This window comes from Phyllobates terribilis, unplaced genomic scaffold, assembly GCF_046119375.1.
Source record: "Phyllobates terribilis strain yellow unplaced genomic scaffold, ASM4611937v1 Scaffold_340__1_contigs__length_2048258, whole genome shotgun sequence".
NCBI classification, from domain to species: domain Eukaryota; kingdom Metazoa; phylum Chordata; class Amphibia; order Anura; family Dendrobatidae; genus Phyllobates; species Phyllobates terribilis.
Genome location: NW_027363100.1, coordinates 605224 through 629264, shown reverse-complemented (window position 1 = coordinate 629264; position 24041 = coordinate 605224). Strand labels below are relative to the sequence as shown.

The 24041-nt window shown below is 47.2% G+C and overlaps 1 pseudogene; it reads right to left on the bottom strand.

Annotated features, from left to right (window-relative positions):
* LOC141221840 (uncharacterized) overlaps positions 1-24041 on the bottom strand; it is a 400332-nt pseudogene that overhangs the window by 121812 nt on the left and 254479 nt on the right.

The window sequence follows — 24041 nt, the reverse complement described above, 5'->3', positions numbered from 1 at the left end:
TCTCGGATGCTATCTTGAGCTCGCTGCTTACATCCATAGAACCGCATTTTGATTTCTGCTGAGGTACGGGTATCAAAGGTGTCCCGTAGACGGGTCAGAACCCCCCTTACAGTCCTTTTCTCCTCAGCTGTCCAAGACTTTACCTCCCGCTGGGCCGCACCAGTTAACTGCCCTATCAGTATGCTTACCTTCTGTTCTTCTGTCAGGGGATAAACTTTGAACAGGCTATACAGCCTTTCTTTAAAGTCACCCAAGGTATGCGACTCGCCAGCATACAGGGGCATCCAGGCCGCTCCGGGGATATAGGCAGGGGTGGATGAAGAGTAGCAAGGGCCCCGGGCAGTTTAGAAGGCGCGGGCCCCCTCCACACACCTGATTTATCACGTGACATGTCACATGATCCCCTGTGATAGATCATGTGATAGTTCATGGGAAATTAATTTGGCATAATATTAATTGTGCTGCCTCATCTGAGAGCAGCACAATATTGGGGCAGATACCCTGATTCCAGCGATGTGTCACTTTTTCAGCTGCTTGTTGCCATTTTGAGAAAATCACAGTTTTATCTGCTGCAGATCTAGCAGCTCTCTGAATGCTGCGCTCTGTATAGCCCCACCCACACCACTGATTGGCAGCTTTCTGCCCATGCTCAGTGTACACAGAAATCTACTGATCAGTGATGGGGGTGGGGTCCTACAGAACTTACTAGTCATCTAGTGATAATTACCTTCTGACAAATCAATGATTTTATCAAAACAACACTAAACAGCCCAGTAAGTGACACATTACTGGAATCAGTGCCTCTAACCCTACATTATGCTGCTCTCAGATTAGGTGGCAAAAACCTGATGACAGATTCCCTTTAAAAGAGCTGTAAAGACAAAAAAGTTTGTATTAAAAAAATACAAGCCATTTGTTAAATTAACTTTTTTTTCATTGTTAATTCACATTAGACTGTATCTTCAACACTTTTGTCAGCAGGTCTTATTACAGACTCTGAATAGGGCAGCTCTCTCCCTCTCCCTCAGCAGAAAGTCACAGCATGGTTAAAAAACTGGATCTTTTATGATTTTCTCATAATAAATAAAAAGGACATGCAAGTCCTCCAAACTATTTTTCGTTTCTCTATAGGGGAGGTCCTAAATCTTTCTTGCTCTTTAGTTGATCACATGTCAAAAATGCAAAGCATTTACTATGAACTCGCCTAAAAAAATATACACTTGGAGAGTAATATCATCATCTGCATGTAAATATTCCTTGACTCTAAGGGCTCGCTCACACTGTCGTATAACACGGCCGAATGCTATGTGATGTTTTATCGGATAGGACTCGGCTCTATGTTATACTATGGGACAGTGCGATTATTGGCATGAGAAAATAATCTCATTCGATATTCGGACCATGTGCACCCATACAAGTCTATGGGTGCACGTAAAACATTGGACTGCACTCGGATGTCATCCAAGTGCAGTCCGATGAACACTCACAGAGACTATGGAGAAAGTAAGTTCTCCATCTTCTCCATATCTGTGCTGCGAGAGAATCGGATCACACTCAGTTGAAGCTCTGACAGAGTTTGAGCCGAGTGTCATTAGCTTAATTGGCCCTATTCTCTTGCATGAGAGAATATATGGCTTAGTGAGTGGACCCTAAAACTGAATAGTAGTGACGGACAGGCACCTCACAAGCGGGATCCATGTAGCTCTCAGATGTCATGTAGGTAGGGCTTCATTCCATGGGGTAGAGCTTAATTTCAAGGTATATAAAAAAATGGACTTCAAATAAAAATTAAATAAACACAAAAAGCACTAATTGAATTATTTTTTTCATATTTATGTTTGCAGCCCCTTTAAAAACCCTTTGAGGACCAAGGCACATATATGTCCCATAGTTTTAAACTGGAAAAAAACTTGATTGAATAAAATTTAAGGTCCTCCAAGGTTTAAGTAGGTCATAAATTCATATGAATACTTGCTCATACAATTGCACATGCCAAAAGATGAAGAAGAACAGAATCAAAAATATGACATTAAGTGGAGCACTTACAGGTATTCAAGGTGAAAGAGACCAGCAAAGGCATCGTCTCGAATGACAGTAAATGAGTTAGAATTCAGCAAGCTGAAAATGAAGACAGCAGGTTAGAAGCGAACCAGACTTTATGGTGCTCAGAATTAGTCAAGCAGAATTTATTGACTGCTCTTGCAAAACACTGAGACTCCCGCTGTGTATAGATGGCTCCGTGCGGCCTCCCGCTGTGTATAGATGGCGCCGTGCGACCTCCCACTGTGTATAGATGGCGCCGTGCGGCCTCCCGCTGTGTATAGATGGCACCGTATAGATGGCTACGTGCGGCCTCCTGCTGAGTATACGTGTATAGCTGGCTACGGTCGGCCTCCTGCTGAGTATAGATGCCGCACGGCGCTCCCCCCAGAGACAGCAGGAGGCCGCACAGCGCCATCTATACTCAGCGGGAGACCGCACGTAGCGATCTATACACAGCAGGAGGCCGCACGGCGACATCTATACTCAGCGGGGGGCCGCACGTAGCCATCTATACACAGCGGGGGGCGCACGTAGCCATCTATACACAGCGGGGGGGCGCACGGCGCCGTCTATAAACAGCGAGGGGCCGCACGTAGCCATCTATACACAGCGGGAGGCTGCACGGAGCCCCCCCAGAGACATCAGGAGGCCGCACGGCGCCAACTATACTCAGCAGGAGGCTGCATGCAGTCATACACACACACAAACATATACAGACACGCATAAACACATTTGAAACACAAAAATACATACAAACAGGCATCACACAATGACATCTGCCCACACACACACACACACACACAAACAGACAGACATCACACACACACACACCTGCCCACACACACACCTGCCCACACACACACACCTGCCCACATACACATCTGTGTGTGTGTATGTATAGTGTGTGTGTGTGTGTGTATAATGTGTGTGTATGTATACTGTGTGTGTATGTATAGTGTGTGTGTGTGTATAATTTGTGTGTGTGTATTTTTTTTTTAAGTTAAAAACAAGTAAAATGCTTGTGGCATCAATATCAAGACTCCAGATATAAGGGCCTATTCACACTGAATTTTGCAATGCATTCATCTCCTCTTTCCAGGCTTCTATCTAAATCCCTGAAAAATGGCATTCAGATGTGCCTTGACATAGCCATTGATTTGAACAAAGGCAAACCGAGGCTAAAGTCTGAATCTTTAGGCTCCATTTTCTCTGCTTTCAGATGTCTCATTTCAGACAGCACAATCCTGAATTTCAGGGATTCAGTTGTAAGCCTTGTGTAAAGACCTGAATGCAGCGCTGAATGTAGTGTGAATAGGTCCTTACATCCTACACCACCTCAGGGGATTGTTGTTATGGAGTATTGCCCCTGGGTGGCCGCAGTTATGACCACCACCAGGGCTCGCGGTCACCCACCCTAACTTTGGTATTCTGGGGAGCTGGTATAATGAATATCTGAGAAGAGCCCTAGAGAAGCAAGAACATTGGACAACCAAGAGGTGGTGGCCTCAAGTCAGGTGTAGTGTTCAACAGGGCAAGACTTTCTAACCTGCCCACACACACACACACACACACATATACACACACACACCTGCCCACACAGACACACACACACACCTGCCCACACAGACACACACACACCTGCCCACACACACACACCTGCCCACACACACATCTGCCCACACAGACACACACACACACCTGCCCACACACACACACACCTGCCCACACACAAACACACCTGCCCACACACAAACACACCTGCCCACACACACACACCTGCCCACACATACACACCTGTCCACACACACACACCAACACCTGCCCACACACACACACACCTGCCCACACACACACACCTGCCCACACACACACACACCTGCCCACACACACACACACACCTGCCCACACACACATCTGCCCACACAGACACCTGCCCGCAAACACACACACACACACCTATATACACACACCTGCCCACACACACACCTGCCCACACACACACACACACCTGCCCACACACACACCCACACCTGCTCACACAGACACCTGCCCACACACACACACACACATATACACACACACACACCTGCCCACACAGACACACACACATATACACACACACACATATACACACACACACACACCTGCCCACACAGACACCTGCCCCCACAGACACCTGCCCACAAACACACACACACCTGCCCACACACACATCTGCTCACACACACACACACTCACCATCCCCCGGCTCAATTCCTCCTGCCTGCTCTCTCTCTTTTCCGGTGCAGCACTGCAGGCCGGGGCGCACTGTGTGACGTCACAGCTAGGAGACACAGCCGCGCACAGGGCCATGTCTCCTAGCAGTGACGCGGCCGGGCCAGCACAGGGAAGTTAACTGCTGCAGTGCTGGCCCGGCCGATGAAGAAGTAGCGGTGGCCGCTGCTGGGGGAGCAGTCCAGGCCCCCCCCTCCCGCCACTGCTACCGCTATGTGCCGCGGCGGCCCGCACATATAATGAGGGCAATCCGGCATTAGACACCCCGCCTGGAGCCGCGGACCCCCTGCAGGCTCGGGGCCCTGGGCGGTCGCCCGGATTGCCCTCATTATAATCCGCCTATGGATATAGGGCATGGAAAACGGCATCACAGCTGCAGCGGCTACGCTGGTGGTAGAGGGTCCCTCCGCGTCCGACATCTTCCTCCCTCCTAATTAACCGTGGCCTACCTTCTGGCGATCCTCTTCTGTAGGCCGCGGCTTCCCTCGCGATGCTCTGGGAGAGGACCTTGCGTTGCTCGGTGATGACGTCGGCATCCGCTGGATCTCCATCCAGGACCTTGAGCAGCGTCTCAGCGTAGGGCGGGGCTTCAGGTCTCACGCGTTTTTGGACGTCCACGCCCCTCTTCTTCCCGCGCGTCGTCCCGAAGATGGCGCCCGATGGCGGGAAACGGCTCCGATTGGCGGGAAATGGCCCCAAATGGCGGGAAACTTCACTCAGATATGTATAGAGTCTTTTCCAGGCACGCAATACCCGTTTGTGGCGGGTTGGTCACAATTCTGCCGACTACGCCAAAGCTGACTCCCCCCCTGGGCCGTGGGGTACCCGGAACCGGGCCTTCTAGTGTACGGTGCTGATGGGGGTAGTAGTGGCAACCCGATCCCGTGGCTCAGGGTGGTCAGACCAAATGGTGGCAGTCTATTTATCAGTGTTTTGAATGTCCGACTACGCCACCCGTGGATTGCGGTTGGAGATAACCGCCGCTGCAAGGCAGACCGCTGAGGCTGGTGTTGGTGTGCAGCACAGGGGTAGGATAACTCCCCATGGGAAGAGTGTAGCCTCAGGGCAGTGTAGGTGGATGTTGGGGGTGATAGTGCAGGCCGCAATAGTAAGAGTTCAGAGTCCGCTTCAAACAGTTCAGGGTCTTTATTGTAGATATTATTAATGGCCCAACAGTACCGGTTAGGAATGGGCCTGGGTGTCTGAGAGCAATCGGGCGAGCCCCACTGGTCAGGGTGAGTGTGTAGGCCTACCGTTCTCTCTATGCTCTTTCTGACTATCCCCCTTTTCGTGGTGTAATAGCCCACGTCCCTGAGCTGGCCGTGTACTTCTCTCCTGTATGGCTTGCGACTCAGGCCTTGGGTACCTGTTGCTTGCTCCTCGATGTACTGGTCCCTCTGTGTGGCGGAGCCTCCAGGCTTCTTAGGCCAAGGGACCTGAAATCCCTCGCAGCTTGATTCTCTGCTGCTGGGCTTGTAACCCTGACAGCCTCGGACCCCAATGTCCAGTAGATTGGTTCTCTGCCAGGACCGGCTCTCGTCGCCTCTGTCCCTGGCTTGCAGTTTCTCCTCTGCCTCACGGACTCCTCAGCTACAGCTGAACTGTCCCTCCTTCTCTGGGACTAGTCTCACTCCTGAGCTAGGTCTTCCAGTTCTCTCTAACCCTGCCCCCAGTTCCAGCTTTTATAGGGGCAGCCAGCTCCCCCTGCTGGCCTGGGACAGGAGGTGCTGTATGCTAATTGTCCCTAACCAGGGGACCTCCCTCCTGCTTTCAGAAACAGATTATTGTTTGTGGCATCCAGGCCTGGGGTGACACACACACACTGCTCTATATTTAGTATGATGCCCCCACTCCTCCATATATATAGCATGATAGTCCCACTGCTCCATATATAGGTGCATCTCACTAAATTAGAATATCATCAAAAAGTTAATTTATTTCAGTTCTTCAATACAAAAAGCTGTCTTTCAGCTCATCTGCATTGTTGGGTCTGGTGTCTCTCATCTTCCTCTTGACAATACCCCATAGATTCTCTATAATAGATTCTCTATGGGGTTAAGGTCAGGCGAGTTTGCTGCCAATCAAGCACAGTGATACTGTTGTGTGTAAACCAGGTATTGGTACTTTTGGCCGTGTGGACAGGGGCCAAGTCCTGCTGGAGAATGACATTTCTATCTCCAAAAAGCTTGTCGGCAGAGGGAAGCATGAAGTGCTGTAAAATGTCCTGGTAGCCGGCTGTGCTGACTTTGGTCTTGATAAAACACAGTGGACCTACACCAGCAGATGACATGGCCTCCCAAACCATCACTGATTGTGGAGCCTTCACACTAGACCTCAAGCAGCTTGGATTGTGGACTCTCCACTCTTCCTCCAGACTCTGGGACTTTGATTTCCAAATGAAAATTGGAACTCTAGGACCTTGTGGAGTGTGTCAATGACTGCCTTCTGGACATCTGTCAAGTCAGCAGTCTTCCTCATGATTGTGGAGCATACTGAAACAATATTGAAGAACTGGAATAAATTAACTTTTTGAAGATATTCTAATTTAGTGAGATGCACCTGTATATACTATGATGGTCCCACTGCCCCACATACATATAGTATAATGGCCCCACTACTCCATATGTAGTATGATGGACCCACTACTCCAGATATATAGTAGGATGGCTCCACTGCCCGATCATTTAAAAAAATATCTCACTTAATCCTGATTCCCTACATCACGGCCTCTGTCTCCTCTTCCATGGCGGGACAGCAGAGCAGAGCGATGCAATGATGTCACCGAGCCACCTGCGTGAGGATGCTGACATCTCGTTAACCGCAGGCCTATGGCGATCTGTGGCATATGAAAGAGATAGTGATAGGGCAGGGAGCTTGTGTCCCACTGCTTTATCATGCGACGCCTCTGCATAAGAGATATTAGGGCTACATTAGCTACGTCACAGAAGACACTGGAGCTGGAGTATATAGAATAGGAGACACTGGGGCTGGCGTATATTCATCACAGGATACATTGGGGCTAGAGCATATACATCACAGAAGAAGCTGGAGTATATAGAATAGGAGACACTGGGGCTGGAGTATATAGAATAGGAGACACTGGGGCTGGCATATATTCATCACAGGATACATTGGGGCTAGAGCATATACATCACAGAAGAAGCTGGAGTATATAGAATAGGAGACACTGGGGCTGGAGTATATAGAATAGGAGACACTGGGGCTGGCGTATATTCATCACAGGATACATTGGGGCTAGAGCATATACATCACAGAAGAAGCTGGAGTATATAGAATAGGAGACACTGGGGCTGGAGTATATAGAATAGGAGACACTGGGGCTGGCGCATATACAGTTCTGCTCAAAAGTTTACATACCCCGGCAGAATTTTTCCTTTCTTGGCCTTGTTTCAGAAAAAATGAATGATAACAAAAACACTTTTTCTCCACTCATGGTTATTGGTTGGGTGAAGCCATTTACTGTCACATTTCTGTGTTTTCTCTTTTTAAATCTTAATGACAACTAGTGATGAGCGAGCATGCTCGCTACTGCTCGGTGCTCGCCCGAGTATCTCACTGCTCGAGATGCTCTGCGCTCACCGAGTATTTCCGGGTTGGTCGGGCGGGAAGTCGGGACCCATCCCTGCATGTTTGGTGCTCTTTACAGAGCCAATGAACATGCAGGGATTGCCTGCCATGCACTGTAATGCCATAGCCATGTTGGTTGTGGGCATTACAGTGATTGGCTGGCCGCACAGCGTCATCAGGTCTATATCTGACCTGGCGCCGCCATGCTCATCACAGTCACTCTGGATCAGACAGTGTAGGGAGAGCTGATGCTGCGTTAGGGAGAGATTTGATCGTGCATTAGGTAGTGTAGTGAGAAAAACCGCACATTACACATATACATCTCAACAAACAGTCCTTCTGAGGACTAATCCATCTGCAGATATATCAGGCAGGCAGTGTAAATAGGCAGGCAGGCAGTGTATATAGCAGACTGCAGTGCATATAGCACAAGAGGCTCCATTCCAAATCTGCCTTCTGCTGCTGTTAGATATTTCTATACAAAGGCCCAGGTCTCAGGGGCGAGGAATACTTTTCTTTGGATCTTAATCCTCATTATTTGCTTATAAAGCAATCCAGAGAACAACGTTTTTCTGCACCATTTGCTTGTTGGCACTGCAGAATACAGCCAGGTCCTTTCCATATTAGAGCGCTAGAAATCCAGCTATTTAAAACTGTGTTTTCTCCGTCACACATATACGTTGTCAGAAAATACTGCCATTTCTGGCCTCCATTTTTTCAGTGTGTCAGTGAAGCAATTCACAGCAGTTTGCTGTTCACACTAATTACCTACAGGCCAGGTATTTAAAACTCTGTTTTCTCCATCACACCGATCACATATAACTTCGCTTCAAACTCAATCATTTGTAGTGAGCGTGGAAGATACTATCCTCCATTTAAAATGGGCAAGGCACGTGGCAAGGGACGGGGAACTGGACGTGATGGTAATGGTGCATGCAGAGGCCGAGTACAAGGCCGTGGGCAAGCCGAAATTGTGCCACAACAAACACCCACATCTTCTCGCCTGACCTTCCTGTCCCAATTTCTAGGGGACCGCAGCACACCACTATTGAACCCAGATCAGTGTCAAAAGGTTGTTGGTTGGATAGCGGATAATGCTTCCAGTCACTTAGCCACCACCACCACCACCACCCTGTCTTCCACACGGTCAAGTCTCAGTAGCCATGAGTCTGGACCTCATATTCCTCACCCTGATCCTCCTTCCTCCCACCATGCCGAGTACCCAGAGACAATTGATCCCACACTTGGACAATCTGAAGAGCTGTTCACTTTTCCATTTATAGATTCGGGCCTCTCGCCCGGTCCACTTGAAGCGGGGCAAGAGGAGATCACGTGTAGCGATGCCCAAATATTTGAGCAGCCACGGTCACACGAAGGCGACGGTGGGAAACTGTCATAAGAGGTGGACGATGATGAGACACAATTGACAGAAAGTCAGGAATAGTACCAGGGTGCAGAAGTGGGAGACGAGGTGGTGGATGATATAGTAACTGACCCAACCTGGCAGGAGGACATGCAGAGCAAGGACAGCAGCACACAGGGGGAGGGAGGCAGAGCACCCCAACAGGCAGGAAGAAGCAGTGTGGTGGCCGCAGACAGAAGGCAGGCTACCATTTCCCGTAACACCAACATGAAGGAAGTTGCCACTACAACTGTTAGGTCTTCCCGAGTCTGGTTGTTTTTTAAAGACTCTGCCGATAACTCCAAAAAGGCCATTTGCATCACGAGCCAGACCAGCATCAGCAGGGGTGGCAAAACGACCAGCCTGACCACCACCAGCATGATGAGGCACATGGCAGCAAAGCACTCGACTTTGTGGGCCGAACACCAGGGTCCAGGAACAGTGTCTACAGGTGGCACCATTGCTTCTTCTGCTGTTGTGCATGCAAGTCAATCCCCTGTCCATAGTACAAAGATGCCTCCTGCCCTGCTCCTGTCATTGCACACTCTCAAGTAGCAGCATCAGGAAGCACGTCCATGTCCTTGTCCCAGCGCAGCGTTCAGTTGTTCATACTCCAGTCCTTGGAATGCAAGCGCAAATATGCAGCCAACGTCCCACAGGCCACACTACTAAATTCTCACAATTCACGACTGCTTGGCTCGAAATGTTGCCTTTTAGGCTTGTGGAAACAGAAGCATTCCGCAACCTGATGGCGGCGGCCGTCCCTCGGTACTCTGTCCCCAGCCGCCACTATTTCTCCCAGTGTGCCGTCCCCACATTACACAAGCAAGTGTCCCAAAACATTAGCCGTGCCCTCAACAACGCAGTTACCGGTAAAGTCCACCTAAACACGGACACGTGGACAAGTGCTTGTGGGCAGGGACGGTACATCTCGCTGATGGCACACTGGGTTAACATAGTGGAAGCCGGGACCCAGTCGGACCTTGGGACGGAACACGTCCTCCCGACGCCAAGGATTGCAGGCCCTAGGTCAATCAGGGTTGCCCCCACGGTCTACAGCTCCTGAACCTCATGCTCCTCAGCCTGCTCCTCCTCCTCAGCCTCCATCTCCGAAATGACCACATCAGTCACAAGCTGGAAGCACTGCAGCACTGCCTCGGCCAAGCGGCAACAGGCTGTGCTGAAGCTAATATGCTTAGGTGAAAAAACACACAATGCTGAAGAGTTATGGACAGCTCTGAAAGAGCAGGCAGATCTGTGGCTCAAACCGCTGAACCTACAGCCAGGCATGGTCGCGTGTGACAATGGCTGGAACCTGGTGGCGGCTCAGAGGCGAGGCGAGCTCACACACGTACCATGCCTGGCCCATGTGCTTAACCTCGTGGTTCAGCGGTTACTCAAATCCTACCCGGAGCTGCCGGATCTGCTTGTTAAAGTATGCCGCCTGTGTGCCCATTTTAGAAAGTCAGCTACAGCTTCCGCTGCCCTTGCAGTGTTTCAGCAGCGTTTGCAGCTTCTGGCTCACAGACTGGTGTGTGATGTCCCCACACGTTGGAACTCTACATTGCAGATGTTGGGAAGGATTTGTGAGCAGAAGAGGGCAGTTGTTGAGTACCAGCATCAAAAAGGCTATCGGTATTCAGTTCAGACTCCACACATAAGACCTCAGTAGTGGACGTGGATGTCAGACATATGTACCATCCTCCAAAACTTTGAGGACTCCACCAAGATGGTGAGCGGCGATGACGCCATAATTAGCGTCACCATCCCGCTTCTCTGTCTTCTGAAACGCTCTCTGCTCACAATCAAAGATGATGCATTGCAGGCGAAGCATGATAAGATGGAGCAATTAACCATACAGGGTGATTACACACAGCCAAGCCTCATCTCATCCCAACGTGGATTGGGTGACAATGAGGAAGAGGAGGAGGAGGAAGGACAGGAACTAGTTTCATGCACTATAGACGGTGCTATCTGCACAGCTGTCATACCATCTGTTCAGCGTGGATGGCCAGAGGACAGAGAGGAGGAGGAGGAGAGCATGGTCAGTCATCCTCTTGGTGAGGACACGGAAGTCTTGCCTGTTAGTAGTCTGGCACGCATGGCTGAGTTTATGTTATGCTGCCTTTCCCATGACCCTCGCATTCTCAAAATTTTAGGTCATTACTGGTTGGTGACACTTCTAGACCCACTCTACAAGGAGAACTTTATATCTCTTATTCCTGAGGCGGACAGGTGTACAAAAATGAGGCAGTACCAGAAGGCCCTTGTTGCGGACCTATTAAAAAAATTCCCATCTGAAAACGCTGGAGGCAGAGGGCACACTTCGTTCGACAACCAAGGAGTACAGGCGAGAGAGACACAACTTCAATCCAGCAGAGGCAGGGGAACACTGTCAAAGTTCTGGGAGAGTTTTCTCAGACCCTCCCATCGCACAGGCCCTGAAGCGCAGGGTACTCTCACAAGGAGTGCAAAGTTTGGGAAGATGCTGAGGGAGTAGAGTACCTTGCCGTACCGTACCAACGTCCTCCGTGATTCCTCTGTGCCTTATAAATATTGGGTATCCAAGCTAGATATGTGGAATGAACTGGCTCTCTATGCCTTGGAGGTCCTGGCCTACCCTGCCGCCAGCGTTTTATCAGATCGGGTTTTTAGTGCCGCTGGTGGAATTATAACTGATAAGCGCATCCTCCTGTCAACTGAAAATGCTGACAGGCTGACTCTTATAAAAATGAACAAGGGCTGGATTGGGCCAGACTTCTCAACACCACCGAATGATAGCAGCGTAACATAAACTCAAATCCAGTGTCTTTTCTTGGGAGGTGTATTCCCATGCACCTTTTCACACCCACACATGGGTATACGCTTCCTGATTTTGGCTATTTGCTCTTGTCCTCCTCCTTCTCCTCATCCTCCACCACCATATCACCAGGGTGACCGTGGTCCATGATGCAACACCCACATAATTTTTTTTAAGGGTGTTTGACTTGCCCCTGGGCCGTGGGGCACTCGGAGCCGGGCAATAGGGAGACGGTGGGGGTAGTAGTGGCGACCCGGTTCCGTGGCTCAGGGTGGTCAGACCAGTGGTAGTCCTTTAGCCGTCCTAAGTGATGTCCGACTGCGCCACCCGTGGATTGCGGTTATTATGAACCGCCGCTGCAAGGCAGATCGCTGGGGCTGATGATGTATGCAGCTGAGGTAGTGTGACTCCCCACGGGAAGAGTGCAGCCCCAGGGCAGTGTAGTGGATGGTGGGGGTGATGGTGCAGAGAGTCCCAGTGCCATTAGTGCTGGAGGAGCGAAAGAGTACACAGACAACGTACTGCAGTCCAATGTCTTTTACTCACAGTTCATGTACTCCGGGTCACTTCTGTCAGCAATGACCCCCCGAGCCGTGCTGCGTCCACCAGGTGAGGGGCTCGGTCAACCCCAGGCAGTTCAGGAGCATGACACAGGACCCCTTCAATCCTTTCTCTGGCCTGCCTCACCAGTGACCCACTTTTGTCCAGCTGCCGCAGACTTGTGCGGGTAAATGTGGTTCCCGTTCCCCGCTGTCCTATATGGTGCCTTCCTAGCAGGTTTGATGAGGTGTCGCACCAATAAATGATCACGACCTCCGGTCTTTGGCTGAGGGCTGTTTCTCCTCCACCAACTTGGGATCCGGTACCCTTAATCTGCCTGACCCTTCACCCTGTATTCTCGTTGGTTCTTAGGGTCCCTTCTGCCGTCTTGTTCCTGAGCCCTTCTGTTTCTCTCTTTCTCTTTCTCTTCTGTTCCTTTCTGTTCTTGTTCCTTTCTGTTCTTGTTCCTTTCTGTTCCTGGCCTTCACCCTAGGCCTGCCTCGTGGAGCTGGGCCCAGACTGAGCCACAGCTCCCTGTCAGCCCTCTCTGGCTGAACTCCTTCTCTTACTCCACTCACTGAACTTCTCTTCTTCTCTTCTCTCTGTGCTGGCTGGGCCTCAGAGGCTAGGCCCGCCTACGGAGAAGAGCCCCTTGCAGAGGCCCCCACTCTGTCACTTCTTCTCTCTGACTGAACACTGTTCTAAGATGGTGCCTACCTTTTATACCTCCCTCTAGAACATGAGCCCAGGTGACCAGCAAACAATGGGCTCCTATCTACGCTCAGGAACCAACCCCTATCTGCTCCTACATCACTGGGTATTCCTACCCCCTCCCCACTCCAGCCAGGGACATGGTCTGTCGTGCCTGCATTTCTGTCTAATGGGAGCACCGTTGAGCTGTCCCTCGGAAATGGGGTGAGTGTGCTGTATGCAGCTAACTGAACCCTGGTCCATACTCCATCCTTACCCAGGAGTGGAATATCACACCTCTGGCAGAGGTGCAATACCCCTGTAGCGGTCGAGCCCTCGGGGCGCTACATTTTTATGATGCCCGTAAAAAAAATTTTTTATACAGTATGTTCATGTATACCCCCCAGGAGTAAATGTTTGTCAGCCCATACACTTAGTGCATGGCATTACAAGTATAGGAGGCCCGCTCCTTTCTAATGGTAACAATTTTTTATGATGCGCTCCTCCACGTCTCTTCCAAGGGCCATTGAAGTGCCTCCAAATTTTTGGCAGCTCTTGCAGTCACTGCATAGTCCAACACTATGGGAGACTCTCTCCTTTCTAATGGGAATTTGTCATTACTGTGGCCTGGTCTATGTGTCTTTAAATTCTTAGTGGGTTTTTTCCTAAACTTGGTCAGCCGGTGGACTCACTGCATACCCTATAACTGTATAGCAGACCCTCTCCTTTCTAATGGGAACATGTCGTACCTTGTTAATGTGGCCCTGCTCTGTGTGTCCTTAAATTCTTAGTGGGGTTTTTCCTAAAATTTGTCAGCCGTTGGATTCACTGCATACCCTATAACTGTATAGCAGACCCTCTCCTTTCTAACGGGAACATGTCGTACCTTGTTACTGTGGCCATGCTCTTTGTGTCTTTAAATTGTTAGTGTTTTATTCAAAAATTTTGGCCACCCTTGCAGTCACAGCATGGGCATTACCACTATAGAAGACCCGCTCCTTTATAATGGGAACATTTTTTTTACTGAGACCCTCCTCTATGTCTCTTCAAAGGGGTATTAGGTTGCGTCCAAATTTTTGACAACCCTTGCAGTCACTGGATGCGCAATAACAGTATAGGAGACCCACTTGTTAATAATGGGAACAACAAAGCATAGCCCTCTGATGGCTCTCTAACAATAGCTAGGGCCGACTGCTGGCCTTTTAAGAATAGTAAGGGCCGTCTGATGTTCCTATAAAAATAGGCTTTATGACTTTCAGAGTCCCTCCATCATAAATAAAACAGGATGTGTCTGATGACACCACATTGCCAGATTAGGTTGTAAAATGTTAAAATGACTTTTCCCGGTGAATGCATTTGTCATAAAAAATAACATAAAAAAACATAACAATAGGATCTTTCTTTAGTATAAAAAATAGCATCACCAATTTAACCTCAATGTAATCACATTGTTCAGCTCATGCACCTCCTCCTCCATCTCCGAAATGACCACATCAGTCACAAGCTGACAGCACTGCTGCACTGCCTTGGCCAAACAGCAGCAGGCTGTGCTGAAGATAACATGCTTAATGCTTAATTAACAAACCGCCCAGCGCTGCATAGTTGTTGAAAGCTGTAACACAGCAGCTTGATCTGTGGCTCTCACCGCTGAACATACAGCCAGGCATGGTCGTGTGTTACAATGGGCGGAACTTGGTGACGGAGAAATGACAACCGGGGTAAATAAGGTTTCCCTATATGCCAGTCCTTTCACAGAGCTAAAGAATATGGCATGCTGTGAAATACAACTCCCACTGAGAAGCTGTTTCAGATTGAAAAACATTCTGCCCACCAGAGGATTTGTTTCTGAGGGCTAACCTTTCTCACCCGCTCAAGAGCCCCATAGCAGCTGCAAAGTTAGCGCTATCATGAACTCTCCTGAGGTAGAAGCCAAGGCACACCAGAGAATTCTCTGGTGGGACTGTCCAACCCTGTGGGAGAACATACAAATTTCTTGCAGATGTTGTCCTTGCTGGGATTTGAACCCAGGATCCCAGTGCTGCAAGACTTCAGTGCTAACCACTGATCCAATGTGCTGCCGTTCACCCTCTAATATCTAACAGGCTGGAGAAACTTGAACCTACTGCCACTCTATCATCAGCTCCTTTGTGAGAAAATTTATTTTGGCAGTCACTCAGTCTACCAAATAAAATTCCAGAGAAGGAAATTGAGGATGGCTTCGCTGCTGGTACTGGGGGCAGTGCTAATACCATGGTGTTGTACCATAGTTTGCTGGAAATATTCCAGGCTGGTAGGAGGCAAGAAAATTGCCACAGAAAAGTACCAGCAGTAATGTTCAGGCCACATTTCAAGTGCAAGCAGCTTTAGAGGGCTTCCTGGGAGAAATGACACTCAGGGTAGATACGGTTTCCCTCTATGCCAGTCCTTTCACTGAGCTAAATACAACTCTTATCAAAAAAAGTTGTGGACTGGCTCCGTACCGTCCCTGGCCACATTCACCTGTCCACGTGTTTGTGGTTAGGCAGTCCTTCTTAGTAAGTGCACTGGGTAGGGCATGGGTAATGTTGTGGGACCCGTGCTTGTGGAAGGCGAAGGCGATACCGGGAAAAATACTGGCGGCTGGGGACCGAGTATGGACACCCGGCCGCCGCCGGCATGAGGTTATGAAAAGCTTCCGCCTCCACGAGCCTAAAAGGCCACATTTCAAGTGCAAGCAGCTGTCAAAAATTTGGCAGTATAGTATTGCAGCCTGTGGGTGAGTGGCTGCCGGCATTCTTGTGCTTGCATTCCAAGGAATGGGGTAGGGACAACTGAACACTGCAGTGGGACAAGGACGTGGACGGTGATTGTTGCAAGTCTGCAACGACAGGTGCATGGCGGGAGGCATCTTCGCATGTGCCAAGGATCACTTATGATGGGCACACATTTAGGCAGTGACCTGGGAGTCAGAGATGTTTACAGAGGTCTTCCCCTTGCTGCTCCCATGTCTTTTCAGCACTGTATGCATGTGTCTGATGATGTGTCACACACCACATGGCCAGATAAGGTTGTAAAATGTTAAAATGACATTTCCTGGTGAATGCATTTGTCTTGGTTGAAAGCAATGCAAAAGTGCAAAAACGTGTCAAAAATGCTACGTGTGAACATAGCCCAAGGTGTGTAGGAGTATTTGTGTTTTTGTTTATTTATTTTGCCTTATATACAAGTCATCACCCTGGAAAGGATGTTCCTTACGCCGTAAAAGTGGCGTAATACTCTGACGACGTTGTTGACAGCAGTGATCTGGGAGTCAGAGATGCTTCCAGGGGTCTTCCCCATGCTGTTCACATGTTATTTGAGCACAGTTCCCATCGATTTGGGCAATTTTTAGGCCCTCTGCAGACCGCCGTGGGGAGCCACCTGAAAAATGCTCAAGTTTCCCCTAGACTTATATTGGGCTCATTGCTCGGGTTGAGCACCCGAGTATTTCAATTTGCTCGACCCGAGCAACGAGTACTCGAGCATTTTAGTGCTCGCTCATCACTAATGACAACCAAAAACATCCAAATAATCCTGATCAAAAAGTTTACATACCCTGATGATTTTGGCCTGATAACATGCACAGAATTTGACACAAATGGGTTTGAATGGCTACTAAAGGTAACATCCTCACCTATGACCTGTTTGCTTGTAATCAGTGTGTGTGCATAAAGCTGAGTGAGTTTCTGGGATCCAGCCACTGACGTTTCTGGATTTTGAGATGGGGAAAGCAAAAGAATTATCAACGGATCTACGGGAAAAGGTAGTTGAACTGTATAACACAGGAAAGGGAGGCAAAAAGAGTATAACACAGGAAAGGGATACAAAAAGATATCCCAGGAATTGATAATGCCAGTCTGCAGTGTTCAAACTGTGATTAACAAATGGAAAATCAGATGCTCTGTAAAAACCAAACCACAGTCAGGTAGACCAACAAAAATTTCAGCCACAACTGCCAAGAAAATTGTTCGGGATGCAAAGAAAAACCAACAAATAACATCAGCTGAGAACACACTTAGGGGTGTACTCACTTTTGTTGCCAGCTGTTTAGACATTAATGGCTGTGTGTTGAGTTATTTTGCAGGCACACCAAATTTACAGTTAAACAAGCTGTACACTGACTACTGTACATTGTATCAAAGTGTCGCATCTTCAGTGTTGTCCCATCAAAAATATATATATGTATTCCGGCCCATTTTTGGAGTTTTGTGTGAAATTATGTCCAATTTGCCTTTTTTTTCTCAGTTTTTTTGTGTTGTTCCAATAAACACAAAGGAAATAAACATGCGTGTAATAAAACATGTGTAATTTTCTGAAACAATTTCAAGGGTGCCAGCACTTTCCTCCATGACTGTATATGCAAGTAGAGTCCTTAACCCCTTTACAACCCAAAGTGGTTTGCACGTTAATGAGAAGGCCAATTTTTACAATTCTGACCACTGTCACTTTATGAGGTAATTACTCTGGAACGCTTCAACGGATCCCCCTGGTTCTGAGAATATTTTTTCATGACATATTGTACTTTATGATTGTGGTAAAATTTCTTCGATATCACTTGTGTTTATTTGTGAAAAAAACAGATATTTGGCGAAAATTTAGAAAATTTTGCAATTTTCAAAATTTGAATTTTTATGCCCTTAAATCGGAGAGATATGTCACACAAAAAAAGTTAATAAATAACATTTCCCATATGTCTACTTTACATCAGCACAATTTTGGAACCCAAATTTATTTTTATTAGGGAGCTATAAGGGTTAAAATTGACCAGCGATTTCTCATTTTTCCAACAAAATTTACAAAACCATTTTATTAGGGACCGCATCACATTTGAAGTCACTTTGAGGGGTCTTTATGACTGAAAATACCCAAAAGTGACACCATTCTTAAAACTGCACCCCTCAGTGAATCGGGTCATCATGGCAACATCCGGGAAGCCGCGGCACACATTGCTGGACGCCGGCAGGAGAGGTGACTATCCCGATCACCTCCCCTTGCCCCCGCAATGCTGCGAACGACTTCGATCCCAGCATTGCGGGGGTTAATGTGCGGGACCTCTCCCAGCACATAGCACCGGGTGTCAGCTGTGACAATCAGTTGACACCCGGCGGCGATCACGCCCGCACAGCCTGTGTGCGGGCGCGATCGCAAAGATGTACTAATACGTATCAGGCTCTTAAGTCCCAGGGCGCAGATACATATCAGTACGTCTTGGGCTTTAAAGAAGTTAAAATTATGTGAAAATGGGAAAAGTCACAAAACTTTGCAACTTTTCAAGAGCTTTATGCCAGTTTTCTGGCAAAAAAAACTGGTGAATCGGGTTCATAATCTCTAATCCTTTCAGCTCCCTTTAATTAGACTACTTTCAACAAACTAATTATAAGTATTGGGTCTGTTTTTTTTTTAATGCTTTTAAAATAATTGTAAATATTTTCAATCCCCTTTTGTTATAAGGATTTCCCAAAAATTAGCTAATCATAGGTTGTCCTGCATTCGTGACAGTGATTGACTGCGCGGTCACTTGGAAGTTTACATTGGCATCACTACAGGGCCGGTAAAGAAGGACTGTCAGGGACCCCCAGAGTGTGGTAAAATGCGCCAACTAATTCATAATTCATTTAATTCTCACACAATATACTAAGTTAGTGTAAGTCTACCAAAAAGCAACAAAACTTGGTGCTAAAAAAATTGAGCATAACTTTTTGAAAAATGAACCAGGTTATGCCAAATCTTACATATTTTGTGACTTTGTGATCAGTTATCAACACAAATATTTTACTCAAATTACCAGATCGATGGATAAGAATTGGGACTTTTCCCTAAATCTCTCCAAAACATCACCGCTTATAGAAGACCACCCTCATATCCAGATCAGATTTTCTGTGAGAGATGCCCAGATTCACAATATAGTATGCATACTGGCCATCTATGAGAAGTCCACCCCAATGGAAGTCCAGTTATTAAAGAGGATTTTACTGTTTATATAAGGGGCAGACAATGACAGTGAAGGGCCCTTAATCAGGACTTCTGATCTGGGCCCCCCACCCTCCATCAGGCACCACCTACATATACATTTCCATGTATATTTATATTAGGCACACATATAAAATTTGCACATGCTAATACTCTATACACATTTTAACGTATGCATATGTGGCACCCCAGGGGTCTGGTTTCCACAGTAACAGCAATGTTATGTCTGAGAGCAGGTGGGAGGTCTCTTGGTCAGGAATCCTATGCATGCCACACCTCCTGCCCAGTCCTGGGAGGGGAAGGACTTCCCCTATATAAACCTGGGGCTGAGGCAGGGTTAGAGAGTTCAAAGGGAGAGTTGAGCCAGGAGGGCGGACAGGGAGCTGTGGCTCCGGCTGGGCCCAGCTCCCGGGCCATGCCAGAAGTAGAGACAGAGAAGAGAAGCAGCATAGGAAGAAACAACAGGAGCTCTGTGGGAGCAGTGCTACAAGGAGTCAGGGGCTGGCAGCTGCAGAGCTCGCCCTGACTGAGAAGTTATCACCGGACCCGGAGTCCGAGGCTGTGGGGACTAACCCTTACCCAGCAGCAGAAACCGTCCGGCAGGGGATTTCAAGTCCTCTGGCCCAGAAACCCGAAGGCACGGTCACACGCGTGGGACCAGCACCGCCGTCGTGGAGCGGAAGGCACTAGAAGGCCCCGAGTCACCGGCCATACGGGTGAGCACCACACGGTACACTCAGGGACGTGGGCTACTTTTACCCGCCTCTAGCAAGGTAGCCAGAAGAGTACAGTTAGTTGGGAAGGCCTACAACTCCACCTGGCCAGGGGAGATCCCATCTGCTCAAGGACTGACCAGGCCCCGATCGCTAGCAAGTACTCCGGGAGGGTCTGTCTTTGTCACCAGTAAAGACCCTGAACTACACCGCATCGTCTCTGAGTGGTTCCTGCTACCCCCATCTTCCACGTCGGCTGCCCTGAGGCCATACCCCTCCCGTTGGGGGTTATACCATCCACGCTGCACCATCCTTCCACCGGCCTCAGCGGTCTGCCCTGCAGCGGCAGCTCCATAGCTGCATTCAACGGGTGGCGTAGTCATCCTACATCTACTGCTAATATACCGCCACTTAGTCTGACTCCCTGGGCACGGACCGGGTCACCGCCACGAGACTACTACCCCTATCAGATCCGGCTCCGGGTAGTCCCTGCGTGCGCAACGCTACGTCACATAGGCCCAGGGCGCGTCACATATACATAGTGCACACAAACATAAAATACGGACATACACATAAGATGCACATACACAGTATAGAGTCCCGGTAGTCCTCATAGTTTTAAGCATGGACCCTGGCAAATTGTAGACGGACTTTTATTGTTCATGGGCTTTAAGGGAGAGAGGCTTCCTTTGTGGAGGACACTCATGAATGCCATTCATTTGCAGTGTACACCGTGTCGTGTCATGGAAAACACTCACCCTAGTTTGGCTTTCTACTTCTTCAGCTAATAGCAATGAATTTGCCTGTCGATTTTCTTCTCATCAGAAGATGCTTTTGTTTAGATGTTAACTTCCATCTGACTGATAAGAAAAGCTTTGCTGATCTTCTTGTAGACTTCACATTTTTTGTAAAGAAATTATTTTCTTTCTCAGAAATGTCTTGTGACATTTCTCTTCTATGTGGTACCACTTACCCTTCTCATCAGAGGACGCTTTTGTTTAGGTGTTAACTTCCATAGTCGGCCTGGACGTCTCTGTAAGATGGTTGCAGTTCCATCTTTGTTATAGTTTTGCATCACTTTTGCTACAGTATTCTGACTGATAAGTAAAGTTTTGCTGATCTTCTTGTAGACTTTACATTTATTGCAAAGAAATTATTTTCTTTCTCAGGTTTTGTGACATTTCCCTTCTATGTGGTGCCATTGCTGATAGCATGAAATGGGAAGGAGTTTTCTTTATTAAGTAACTTCCTTTTACAGACACCTGTCTGCTGGACATCTGTTTAATGAATAATTACACTTACCTGTGGTTCAGTTCTTGTTAATTATAATTTTGTTGTCTAAACTTAGCTTTTCTCTTAAGACTGTTACTGGGATGTTCTCATTTTTGAAACATGATCTTGAATGAGTTTGTTAAGAAAATTACTTTTTTGGGGTCTGCAAAATACCAAATCTTGTTTGCATTCAATGGCTCAAATTTGCGAGAGTATTTTGTAGTATGGTATCCCATATAAAATGATGATTCTGAAAGGAAACTACAGGTTTGCTGACAAATCTATTTGGGTGTACTGATTTATGCTAAACACTGTATATGTATATATATATATATATATATATATATATACATATATACAGTACAGACCAAAAGTTTGGACACACCTTCTCGGTTAAAGATTTTTCTGTATTTTCAAGACTATGAAAATTGTACATTCACACTGAAGGCATCAAAACTATGAATTAACACATGTGGAATAATATACTTAACAAAAAAGTATGAAACAACTGAAAATATGTCTTATATTCTAGGTTCTTCAAAGTAGCCACCTTTTGCTTTGATGACTGCTTTGCACACTCTTGGCATTCTCTTGATGAGCTTCAAGAGGTAGTCACCGAAAAAGGTTTTCACTTCACAGGTGTGCCCTGTCAGGTTTAATAAGTGGGATTTCTTGCCTTATAAATGGTGTTGGGACCATCAGTTGTGTTGTGCAGAAGTCTGGTCGATACTCTGCTGATAGTCCTACTGAATAGACTGTTAGAATTTGTATTATTGCAAGCAAAAAGCAGCTAAGTAAAGAAAAACGAGTGGCCATCATTACTTTAAGGAATGAAGGTCAGTCAGTGTGAAAAATTGGGAAAACTTTGAAAGTGTCCCCAAGTGCAGTTGCAAAAACCATCAATCGCTACAAAGAAACTGGCTCACATGAGGACCACCCCACGAAAGGAAGACCAAGAGTCAGCTCTGCTTCTGAGGATAAGTTTATCCGAGTCACCAACCTCAGAAATCGCAGGTTAACAGCAGCTCAGATTAGAGGCCGGGTCAATGCCACACAGAGTTCTAGCAGCAGACACATCTCTTCAACAACTGTTAAGAGGAGACTTTGTGCAGCAGGCCTTCATGGTAAAATAGCTGCTAGGAAACCACTGCTAAGGACAGGCAACAAGCAGAAGACACTTGTTTGGGTTAAAGAACACAAGGAATGGACATTAGACCAGTGGAAATCTGTGCTTTGGTCTGATGAGTTCAAATTTGAGATCTTTGGTTTCAACCACCGTGACTTTGTGCGATGCAGAAAAGGTGAACGGATGGCTCTACATGCCTGGTTCCCACCATGAAGCATGGAGGAGGAGGTGTGATGGTGTGGGGGTGCTTTGCTGGAGACACTGTTGGGGATTTATTCAAAATTGAAGGCATACTGAACCAGCATGGCTACCACAGCATCTTGCAGCGGCATGCTATTTCATCCGGTTTGCGTTTAGTTGGACCATCATTTGTTTTTCAACAGGACAATGACCCCAAACACACCTCCAGGCTGTGTAAGGGCTATTTGACCAAGGAGGAGAGTGATGGGGTGCTACGCCGGATGACCTGGCCTCCACAGTCACCAGACCTGAACCCAATCGAGATGGTTTGGGGTGAGCTGGACCACAGAGTGAAGGCAAAAGGGCCAACAAGTGCTAAGCATCTCTGGGAACTCCTTCAAGACTGTTGGAAGACCATTTCCGGTGACTACCTCTTGAAGCTCATCAAGAGAATGTCAAGAGTGTGCAAAGCAGTCATCAAAGCAAAAGGTGGCTACTTTGAAGAACCTAGAATATAAGACATATTTTCAGTTGTTTCACACTTTTTTGTTAAGTATATAATTCCACATGTGTTAATTCATAGTTTTGATGCCTTCAGTGTGAATGTACAATTTTCATAGTCATGAAAATACAGAAAAATCTTTAAATTAGAAGGTGTGTCCAAACTTTTGGTCTGTACTGTATATATATATATATATATATATATATATATATATATATATATATATATATAACCTTATAAGTTTGGTATCACAGTAATCGTACTACTGACTCTGAATCATTTTGTCAGTTTGTTTTTACAACACAATACACACTGTAAAATGAAGGAACCCAAACCTGGCATTTTTTCTCATTTTTCAACACATTATATGATAAAATGAATGGTGTTGTTCAAAACTACAACACTAAGCGTCAGCACACTGTGATTTGCTGATCTGTAAGATGCGTTCTTTGTGCTGTGAAAATACACAGCTGTGATATCTCACCAAATATTCATAGTGGGAACTTAAAATTATGTTTTTCTGCCATGATTAAGGATGGTTTGGATGTATGAAACATGTTGACCTTTTATTTCTATCTTTGTGGAATTAAGGCTGCATGAACCAGTCACCAACCATTATCTGTATATGTACAAATATTAAGTGCTACTGAGTGCTGTAGGAAAAACTTAGAATAGTGAGGTGATTTGACAGTCCTGCCACAAATAATCTGTTTCTACTGCACACTTAAAATCTCTGATAGTGGGAATGAACCTGATTGCCTGCAGTAGTGCACTCCTGAGAGCTGGTGCAGCAGAGAAAATGTCTTGGACATGAGAGTGGGAGGTCCTGATTATGGAGGATGTTAATCTTAGCTCATTGGAGTGTAGATATGGTAGAGATGCAGGACTGTGCAGCAGTGTGGAGAGGTTTGTGGATGAGTGTA